Source organism: Jaculus jaculus, chromosome 1 (assembly GCF_020740685.1).
Source record: "Jaculus jaculus isolate mJacJac1 chromosome 1, mJacJac1.mat.Y.cur, whole genome shotgun sequence".
Lineage (NCBI taxonomy): Eukaryota > Metazoa > Chordata > Mammalia > Rodentia > Dipodidae > Jaculus > Jaculus jaculus.
Window position 1 is genome coordinate 336,450,220 of NC_059102.1, and position 10,949 is coordinate 336,461,168.

Consider the following 10,949-nt stretch of genomic DNA (forward strand, 5'->3'; position numbering starts at 1 on the left):
AACCCCACAGTTTTCTTTTAATACCACTCCAGTAAGCAGCTCTTCCCAGAGACACTTTCTTTTTAAGCATGACGGATCCTGTCCACTCCTCTCCTCACTTCACTGGTCCTCAGCAGCTAAAAATTCATCGCAAACTCTTCTCCGAAAGTGTTTCCTTGACCTCTCTGGATTCTCCACCAAATCTTTCTCCTTCATTAGTACTTCCTTGTATATTTAAATCACAAATATGTCCAATCTTTCAGTGCTTACTCCTGCATGATTTAGTCTAATACCATGGCCTTATATAATACCTATTTGCTTGTGATTTTCAACCCAAGCAGCACACCAAATTCTAGGTTCAAAATGTGGACCCCAGTGCCTACCCATCATTTGCAGTTGCTGATTACTAGATGTCTTGGAATGGACATTCCCAGATGCTCCTTCACATTTCTTCTCATCCTTGGTCATTCATCTTTCAGTTAAAAAACCCTCATTCTTCACTGCTTAGCCCCCAAAGCTTGAATTATGTTTGGTGGCGTTTTCTCACGCCACAAACAAGCCGAGAGCAGATCTCATTGGTCTAGCCCTCCCTTCCACGTTTCTTACATGAATGCAACTTGTCATCCCACCTGGCCTGAGGGTTGTGGTAGTGCCATGACTGGCCCTGTGTCTTCTCTGTTCAGGGGTGATTCTCAGCAGCACAGCTCTCATCCCTCCTCTATAGCACACTTAGTGATTTCCCCTCTGCCTCAGAGAGTGGAAGGAGGCCCTCACATTGATTTTATAAGGCTTTTCTGATCATCAGGTAATTGAATTTTTTTTAATCTAAATTCCTGTGTGTCGGACATAGGTAGGGCCCTGAGTTAAAACAAACCTAAGCTGTCTGACAGGAAGGCCCCAGGCTGTGGAGAGGTCACAGCAGCCTGAATCGCTGGTCATATGTTGGTCATATCTCAGGGACCAGGCCAGCAGGGGAGCTCCTCCCCCTAATCCCTGGGGTTGCAGTGAGCCAGGATCCTCCCCCCATTCTTGGAGGTCACAGTGAGCCTGGACCCTGGGAAAAAATCTCAGACCCCAAGATTGGCAGAAAGTAAGGCCACTCCCTCTCCAAGCATGGGATACCTGGACATTCAGCTAAGACTTAGGCTTTGCCCATAATAACCCTGTGGACTTTGGCCAGTTGCCTAGAAAACTCCTTATATGGTATCAGCCAGCACCTTTGCACAGCCCCTCCCCCTGCCATTGCCTATGTGCTGGAATGAATGTCCCCATATGCTAATTAGGTATCGGCAAGCAACCTTGTACATCCAATCCCCTTAGGACCCTCTTTCCACCCTCAACTGCTTATAAACCCATCTCCCTGTCAGTAAACGGAGAGCTTTTTGCCAAAACTGTCTCCCAAGAGTGATTCTCACATGCACACCACCACGGTTGCCTGGGCTCCTTTGGAGGGACCTTGGCCAGCCCTGGAGAGAGGGCACAGGAACCCACAGCTGGTGCCTGAACAGGGACCCTATGAAATGGGACACGATAGGTAAGTGCACTCTCAGAGGGACTGGGAGATATTGGCCCATATGGCCTTGCCTCCATGTTTTTGAGGGCTGGCCAGGTTTCTCTTTTTCCTCCTTTATTTCCAGTTTGTGCCATCATGAGGGACCAGACAGGACCTTCTGGCAACTGATGTGTCTTGGCCAAGGCTACCCTTTGGTATTGACTGAAGGCCAGCCATCCTCTGCCTGGACCCCAACAGCCAGTTGGTCATTGGGCAAAGACCTTCTATCTATTTATCTCCAACATAAAATGCCAGTAACACATGGACCTCTCAAAAGCCTGTAGGGCAGGTCACCCATCTCTTTAACTTGGGGACAGGCTTATGTCCAGACCAGTGTGGTGCTGGGCTCTCCAGGTTCTGCCTCAGCCCCTGGCATGCACTGCTGCTTGTGTGGCCTGGGCTGTCTTCCTCTAGGAATTCCCACGCTTCTCCCCATGGTACTCCCCGTGGTTACTCCTCAAAGTCCACCAGCCCAGTGATGATGTATCCAGCATTGCCATTCTTAACCTTTACTTATTATCACCTTATAACCCAGCATTAGGCCACATGTGGACCATTCGGTCTCTGTGGTTCATTTTCTCCCTTCCACACGGACTAGAAATGCACGAGCGCATAGCTGCTTGTCCCCTCGCTCTCCTCCAGCAACCGCGGTGGCTCTAGCCGCACAGCAGTACTTACGTCATACGTGGTTTGTTAAAGTATTTTCATTTGTTTATTTGTGGGGGGGGAGAGAGAGAGAGAGAGAGAGAGAGAGAGAGAGGGAGGGAGAGGGTTGGGGAATGAATGGGCTCACTAGGGCCTACTGCCACTGAAAAAGGAACTCCAGATGCATGTACCACTTTGTGCATCTGGCTTTATGTAGGTGCTGAGGAATTGAGCCAAGGCTGTCAGACTCTGCAAGCAGGCACCTTTAACGGCTGAGGCTTCTCTTCAGCCCCCATACACATTTGTTATGGATAAAAATGACAAGTTTGAGCCCTTTGGTTTGCCTCAGTATGTGTTTGAGGTATGTGTGCTCCTGTGTACATGGGTGTGTGTATGTGTATACGTGTATATGTGTGTATATTTTGTGGACACGTATGCGTGCATGTATGTGACTGAGTGTGACAGGAGGAGACTGATGTTGGGTGTCTTCTTCTCTATCTTATGTTTTAGAGTGTCTGTCACTAGCCCTGGGGCTCACCAATTTGGCTAGATTAACTAGCTATGAAGCTACAAGAATCATTTGGTGTCTGCCTCCCCACCCAGTACTGTGATTACTGGCACACGGCACTATGCCCAGCTTTTATCTGGGGCTGGGGCTCTGAATCTGGGTCCTCATGCTTGTATGGCAAGCATTTAACTCACTGAACCATCTCCCCAGTTCCCAAAGCTTGAGCTCTTCCTGTCAAAAAATATTTACAATCATCCTCAAGACTAAGGGGCAATATAAAACTCACACATTTTCATCTCATGTGTTGATGAATTCTTTTCTGGTACGAATGCATGATGTACATAGGTGTCGTGTGCACGCGTTCATGGGTAGGGTGCCCCAGGGCACATGTGGAGATCTGAGGACAGCTTCCAGCATGCCGGTGCGTTACTCCCCGTGTTCAGAGGTGTGCTTTCCCTCACTGCTCACCACTGTGTTGGCCAGGCCAGGGGCCTGGAAGCTTCTGGCGACTCTCTTTTCCCCACTGCCCTCTGGCCATAGGTGTGCTAGGATCAAACCCCTGCCACGGCATCTGGCTGTCATGTGGGTCTAGGGGTCCAAACTCAGTTACGCATGCTCGTAGGCTAAGCGATTCATCCATTAAACCATTTCCACAACCAAAATTGTTACTATTTTTCACAGAGCAGAATTTACATGATTTTATAGCAGGCTTTTTCCTCCTCCGTTGCTGTTAACACTGTAAGGGGTGGACTTGGGTCCGTTTTGCTCACAGTTTTCCGGGGTCAGAAGAAGCAAAGCCCTTGCTTTAGGTACAACGCTTAGTTGGGATAAGTGGGGGTAGAGGGTTAGGAAGCCCAGAGGACGTGCAGTCAAGATAATGTATTTTAATGATGTATTTGAAAAGTCAAATGTCTGTGAAGAACAATACACCGCATTCAAAACATATGTTATTTATTTATTTCCTTGACAGAGAGGAAGAGGAAGAGAGAGAGAGAGAGAGAGAGAGAGAGAGAGAGGGAGAGAGAGAGAGATTGGGTGTGACAGGGCCTCCAGCCACTGCAAACGAACTCTAGATGCATGCACCACCTTGTGCATCTGGCTTTTCATGGGTACTGGAGAATTGAACCTGGGTCCTTTGGCTTTGCAGGCAAGCCACCACCTTAACTGCTAAGTCCTTTCTCCAGCCCGACGCTCCACATGTTTAGGTGAAGATAGACCCTGTCATGCATCCCTCTTCTCCTCAGCTGGCAGCGTGGCTCCATTCAGTACTGATTGTGTGGCCCAGACCCCCAGGAAGCGTCAGGTGTATGACTGGGTGACCGTGGGCCAGCAAGGGAGGACAGGGAATGAGAAAACAACACTTGCTACAGTCCAGGAACTGGCCAATGTGCTTCAGATATTTGCTTATTTATTTAAAACCCGTCACCTTATGCACAGCTACAGTCACCCCCCCACCCCCGTCCAGAAGAGAAACAGAGGCTGAGAGGGACAGACGGCTTGCGTGAGTCCACGCTCCAGCCAGTGGCAGAGCTGGGCTTGTTGGTACCTTGTGTGAGCAGGAAGTGCTTTTACTATCATAGAGAAAGTTCACAGACACCAGAATAAATCATGAACACATAGAGACAAAAACAGATGTCGTGATCTAAACCCCAGGCTGCAGAGACGAATGTGGAATTATTTTGTGAAGCATGATAAACATGTGGAAGGAGTTACAAAGCAATTTTAGGGCTTTGATTTTCTTTTCTTTTTCTTTTTTCTTTTTCTTTCTTTTCTTTTCTTTTCTTTTTTTTTCTTTTTTTTTTTTTTTGGCTTTTCAAGGTAGGGTCTCGCTCTAGCCCAGGCTGACCTGGAATTCACTAGAGTTTCAGGGTGGCCTCGAACTCATAGCGATCCTTCTACCTCTGCCTCCCTAGTGCTGGGATTAAAGGCGTGCACCACGATACTCGGCTGAGCTTTCATTTTTAATAGTACCATTGGCTTAAGACTAAGATAAAGTGTACAAGAAAGGAGAATAGCGGAGAGAAATTATCCTGTATTCTATATGGCAGGGAGAGGCTGCTTTGGTGAAGTTTTTACATCATCTTAGGCTTCTTTGTCGCCCCCTCTGGAAGTGCAGGCAGCTTGCCAGGTGCTGTGTCCCCAGGCGGCGCCCCGCAGCCCTCCCAGTGAAACCACGCGCCAGTGCTTTCCTGGCACATGGCACTTGCCTTGCCCGCGCTCACGTGGGGCTTGTGCTTCAGGCTCCCTGCTGGAGTTTGCACTGAAGACTTAGCACTGCGAGTGTGACCGTGCGCAGGTGAGTTCTCAGAGAGCCTCGTCGGCCTGCGGAGCTGTTGCGGGAGCACGGTCCCCCGCCCCGCGAGGAACAGAGAAACTCTGCTGCACTTCATGACTGCTGCCTGTTGACATCTTTTGAAAGCTGGCGAAGGGTGAGCAAGTGAGAGAGGACCTTCCTAATTGGAATCCATGTTTTAAAGCAGATTGAAAAATACTTGGGTGATGATGTAGGTTTAAGTACCAGATTCTCAGGCAGAGAAAACTCTTTCCCCCACCCTTCTGCAAACACTTCCCGCAGAAGCACCCTCGTTGTGGACCCTGGAGCCACAGTGCGCCTTCCAGGGCTCCTCATGGGTGCGCACGGCAGCTTAACTCACACGACAAGGGACCTTTGCCGTCCTCGCTCTAAGCGGAAGTTTGGATTTCAATCTAACCTCCTTGAAAATATGCTCTGAAAATCAGATTTTCCTTCCTCTCCCTTCTTAGTCATGCTTTCATGTTGCTGCCAGTACGCACCTGAGGACAGTGTCTCCAAGTGGGAAAGCTTGGCTCGTGTCCAGCACTCAGTCCGCGGTCACTCAGGCTCAGGTGCCCGGGAAGAGCGTCTCGAGGCGGGGACTGCGTGCCGGCTTCTGTTGCTGCGGCAGGAAGAGGAGACAAAGACACGAAGTGACCCTGAAAAAGATACGCCGAAGGACGTGCCCGCTTCCTCCAGTGAGGGCCACCCCCAAGCATCCCGCGCCTCCCAGAGTAGCTGCGCGGGCTGGGGACAGAAGGTTCGGAGCGGGAGCGTGCGCGGGGTGTCACCACGACACCGAGCTCCTCCATGCCTCGGTCACACCTGGGGAGCGTTCATCTGTCACTCCGGTCTTGTGTGTGTTCCTGAGAAGTGGGAGCTCAGCTCTTGTTGAATTCTGTGTTCACATAGAACAGCCCCTCCCTGAAGTCACCAAATTTCCTGTGGAAATAAGTTTTAATGCTTTGATGTCAAGAGAGGAACATAGGCCAAAGAGCCCTATTTCAATATAAGGCATAAACTAGTTAGTATCTCAACAGGAATATAGGAGTCAGGGAATGCTGGGCCAAAGTTCTCTGGTATTTCTATAGTTAAGTATCTGCCTATGGGATAAAGCCCTGAGTTAATAAATAACAGTGGTTCTGATAGGCAAAATCACCACGACTTACAGTCTAATGCTCACACTTGCAGCTTTGTGACCTTGGGCAAGACATGTCACTTTTCAGGACCTTGACGTTTTTGTTTCTTCTTCTATATTTTTTTCTACCATATGTGTAAGTTGAAATTAATTAGTTTTAAAATATAATTTGCTCATTCATTTGATGACAAAATAAATGTGTACTGAACATGTACTTTTATGTCAGGCTAAAGTCAGGTATGGAAATTTTACATTAGCATGCTATGGTCTTGGAGTTTATAGTCTAGTGGGAAGATAAATACATCAATCAAAAAATCATTAAAATAAAAGAAATATTAAAAATGTAGTAACTTCAAAGGGAATAAATGCTTTAAGGCATACAGACATTTAAAAGAAGGAATTGAGTTAGTTCACATGGGTACTATATTTTATGCAAGTGATGCTTTAGAAAAAAATGTTTGTGAACACACTTCTTTCACTCAAAAATAGTTTTATTGAGGCTCAGAAAAAAAGCTCTTTATGCTCTTATTGAAGACAGGGAGAAATGATTTTTGTAGCATGTTATATAAGAACTTTTTATAGGTAGCAACCCAATTTTCCAAAAGGCTTATGTATGGATGGAACTCTTCTGAGAAAATGGGGCGTATATGTCCGTGAAAGGCTTAGGATGTAGAAAATGGTAAGGTGTTGGGGAGTGGGTGAGGTGATAAGCAGTGTAAAAACGCTCCTCTCTTGTGGTCCTTTAAGTCCAACAGCTATGAAGTTTTTCGAAAGCAAGTCAGTGGGGACCTTTGAATTCTCACAAGGCTACGTCATTGGGATGAAGGTCAAATTCAACAAAATTTCCACGGGCCAAGTGGGTCTAGCAAATCCTGGAGCTCGACTACATTTAGGTAATGCTAAATTAAGTGAGAAAGTGTTCAGAAGGCAAATGACCCTGCTGTTTTGCCACTGACATGGTGCTGACATTGTGAAAACTGCCACACCCTTTCTTTCAGTGCCCCTTGTGGTGATGACGTTTCTTAACATGCACACGTCTCTCCACCGTGGCTGGCAGAAGTCTCCTCTTATCCAAAGCTTCTACCTGGAAACTGGGGCTTGGTGCCATTGGGACCATCCTTTATGGAATGTGGAAATACAGAGGTAAATGCAACCCCCACTTATCTGTGCACAGACCAGTTCTAAATGTTAAAATACTTTTATAAGATCCCCTCGAGACCAAGCTCTGGATACTCATAGAAATGACCTTGAACATAGCTTTGCCCTCTTCCTTAACCTTCCCTATTCTCTGTGTCCTGCTCCTTGCAGTTATTCCTCAAACCAACCACCTACACCTCAGCCCTCCTGTTCCCAGGATCTGCATTTGGCGGAAGCCAGAGATGGCTAAGGTGAAATCTGTGTGTATTTAGGGTTAGGGTTAGGGTAACAGACACTGTATGGAGACAGCTTCCTGTCTCTGAGTCTCTTGATTTGTGGAGAACTTTGAAACTCATAAAGTTATTACTATACCTCATCTGCAATAACTTTCAGGTAAGCACTCTTTCAGATTTGCTGTACACATGGAGTAACTGATGCTTGAAATGAGAAAATAACTTGTGAGCTGCACAGTGTCACAGGTACACGCATACACGCAGACGCACATACAGACATATTGTCAACACGGACCTGAATCGAGCCCTTCCATCCTGTATGGCCTTTATGGGATGTCTACAGCATGCCCTTCCTGGCTTGGCCATGGGCACACTGCTTCTCTCCTCTAGCCCAGGCCTCCATGCCATCTTGGGATTTTCTTAGTGGACCTACAAAACAAGAGCATGCTTGTCTCTACTGCCTGAACTTGGAAAGATAGTTTGTGGACACTGGGGATGGTTATTGGCCCATATAGCCACAGCCCCAATTCCTTCATTCTTCACAGCAGAAATGAGGTCACCTCAGCCTTCTTCTCTGTTACTCTTACAGCTCTCAAACCTGGAGAGCAAAGGGGGCAGATTACACAGACAACACCTAGGCAACAAGATTGTTTTAAATTTTACCTGGTGGAGCGTGTTTGTAATCTCAGTGTTCAGGAAGCTAAAGCAGGAGGACTGTGAGTTAGAAGCTAGCCTGGGCTACAAGGAAACTATCATAAAAGTATAAGTATGCCTGTTATGGTGAGTATTGTCAACTTGAGAGGACCTAGAGTCACCTAAGAGGGAGTTTCTAGATTGTGGGAAAACCCATCATAAATATGGACAACACTGCTGCCTGGGCTGGGGTCCCACACGGCATAAAAATGAACAACTGGGCTGAGGACCAGAATTCATATCTCTCTGTGTCTTGACTACCGACGAAATGTGACCAGCTGCCTCATGCTTCCACCACCATGCCTGTCCCCCCATGATGGACTGTGTCACACAAAACTATAAACCAAAACAATGGTTTTTTCTTCATATTTCTTGTCAGGCATTTTGTCAGAGCAATGAGAATGGTAACTAATATAATGCCTTAGTGTTTTTTCCCCACGATTCCCTCTGATTGGTAAGTGCTGAAAGATTGGGGCTGGAGCTAGATATTAGATCACATACATGCTTTATCTCAAGGCCGCAGGTCACAGGCCACTCCTTATTGTTTTGAAGTATGTTGAGTCCCACACAGACCATGAGCAGATGTTAAATTATTCTTTACATGCAGTCAGAAAATAGCTATGTACAAATGGTCTGATTTCTGAAAATGATCCATAAATATGTCCTTAAGTTTAAATATGTGATACAGATTTAGAGAAAAAAAATTGAACTATTATCAGCCAACAAATTAATATTTCATCTCTGAAAAAATTTCCCGTGTGTGTGTGTGTGTGTGTGTGTGTGTGTGTGTGTGATGTGGTATGGTTTGTGTGTGGTCTGTGTGGCATATGCTCATATCTCTGCCGGTGATGCACCCTGTGCACTCACCTGAGGTGGCTGCAAGGGAATGCTGAGTGTCCTCCCGGACGACTCTCCCATCCACTCTTATTTGAGTCATAGTTTCCCACTAACCCTAGAGCTTGCTGTGTTTTCCCATGAGCTCTAGTGAGTCTCTGATTTTCACTCCTGTTCTTTCTCTCTTGTTGTTGGATAAAGCACCTGATCAAAAGCAGATGATGGGAGGAAAGGATGTATTTTGGCTTACCATGAAGCTTCATGATGAAAGCCTGGTGTGAGCAAAGGCTAGACACCACTTCTACCACCCCAGGTTGAAAACAGCAGCAAGAGAGCGAGCAGAACTCTGGCAAGGGGGAGCTGGCTCCAGCACGCCCTAACAACCTCCCCTCAACAACACAGCTCCTCCAGAGGGTTCCACCACCCCAAATACCACCAGCTGCGGCCTAAGTATTCAAAACTCATGTGTTTATGGGGGACGATTGATTCAAACAACCACAGTTCCCCACAGGACTGGAGTTACAGATGTTCATGGCCATGCCCAGTGGTTGATGTGGGTTCTGGGGATCAAACTTGAGTGGTCTCTCAGGCCTCCTCAGGAACTCATGCTTGCACAGGAAGTGCTCCTAAGTTTAAAGCTGTCTCTCCAGCCTTGTTCTTTCTCTTTTTAAGAATTGAAAGTAAGGGGCTTGGGAAATGACCAAATGGATACAGTGTTTGCTGTGTAAGCCTGAGGCCTTGAGTTTGTATCCATAGTGCCCCTGTGAAGGCAGGGTATAGCTGCATGAACCTATAATCTCAGCACTGGGAAGGCAGAGTTTACATGAGAACTGGCTAGCTGGCCTAGCCAAATTGGTGAGCTCTAGGTTTAGAGTGTGTGCCTATCTAAAAATGTAAGGTGAGAAGTCATTGAGGTTGACCTCTGGCCTCCATATTCATGTGTACACACTTGTTCAAACACACCTATAACATACACATGTCACACAGTGTGACAGATAGACTCATGCTGTCGGGATGAACTTAAAAACCAGACACAGCTATGGGAGGGAGAAAATTTACTTGAAGCTTACAGATCCAAGGGAAGTTCCACAATGGCAAAAGAAGCTAGCCCACATTCCCAGGTACAAGCTGAGAGAGCCAGCTCGGGCACCACGAGCAAACAAGCTCAAAGCTCCACACTGACAGGGCTCAGGCACTTTGCTTAGCTGAGGCTGAAGTTCATATCTACCCCCCAGTGGTACCTACACCAGCCAAGTAAATGGAAATCCAAGAACCATTAATAAAACTCATGAAGCTATAGGGGGCAATATATTCACACTACTACATTCCACCCCTGGCCACCAATAGATTCATAACCATCTCACATTGTAATCTGAGTTCAGTCCAAATTCAAAGGTCCCCACAGTATCAACTTAAGATAGTTCTAAAGTTCCAAGTCTAACCTGAGACTTAAGATTATCTCTTAGCTGTGAGACCTTTAAAATCAAAACAAGTTATATAGTGTCAACAAAAACAGGCACAGAGAAAGCACTTTCAACTGCTATAAGGCATATCAAGGACAGACTGGAACAATGCAAACCCAACAACCGTCAAGCAAACATCAAACATAAGTGACTCAAGTCCAATATCATAACCAGTGACTGACAGTCTCCAGATTTTCCAATTCTTCCCCTCCAGCTGGGCTGAATAACCAGGCAAAACTTCCATCCCAGGCCAACAGTGTTCCCTGGTAGCCCTTGCACAGTTTGGTATATCCAAAACATCTTTGGGTCTCCATGCAAATCATGGTCCATCTTCCAATGACTTCACCATCTTCTCCATCAGGGTCATCATTTCCTGCTTATATGCTGAATCTCAGCAGTGGTTCCTGGAACCAAGTGCACTTCATGACTCACTCCATGCATTTTTCATGCTTCCCAAAGCAGTACCCAGTGTGC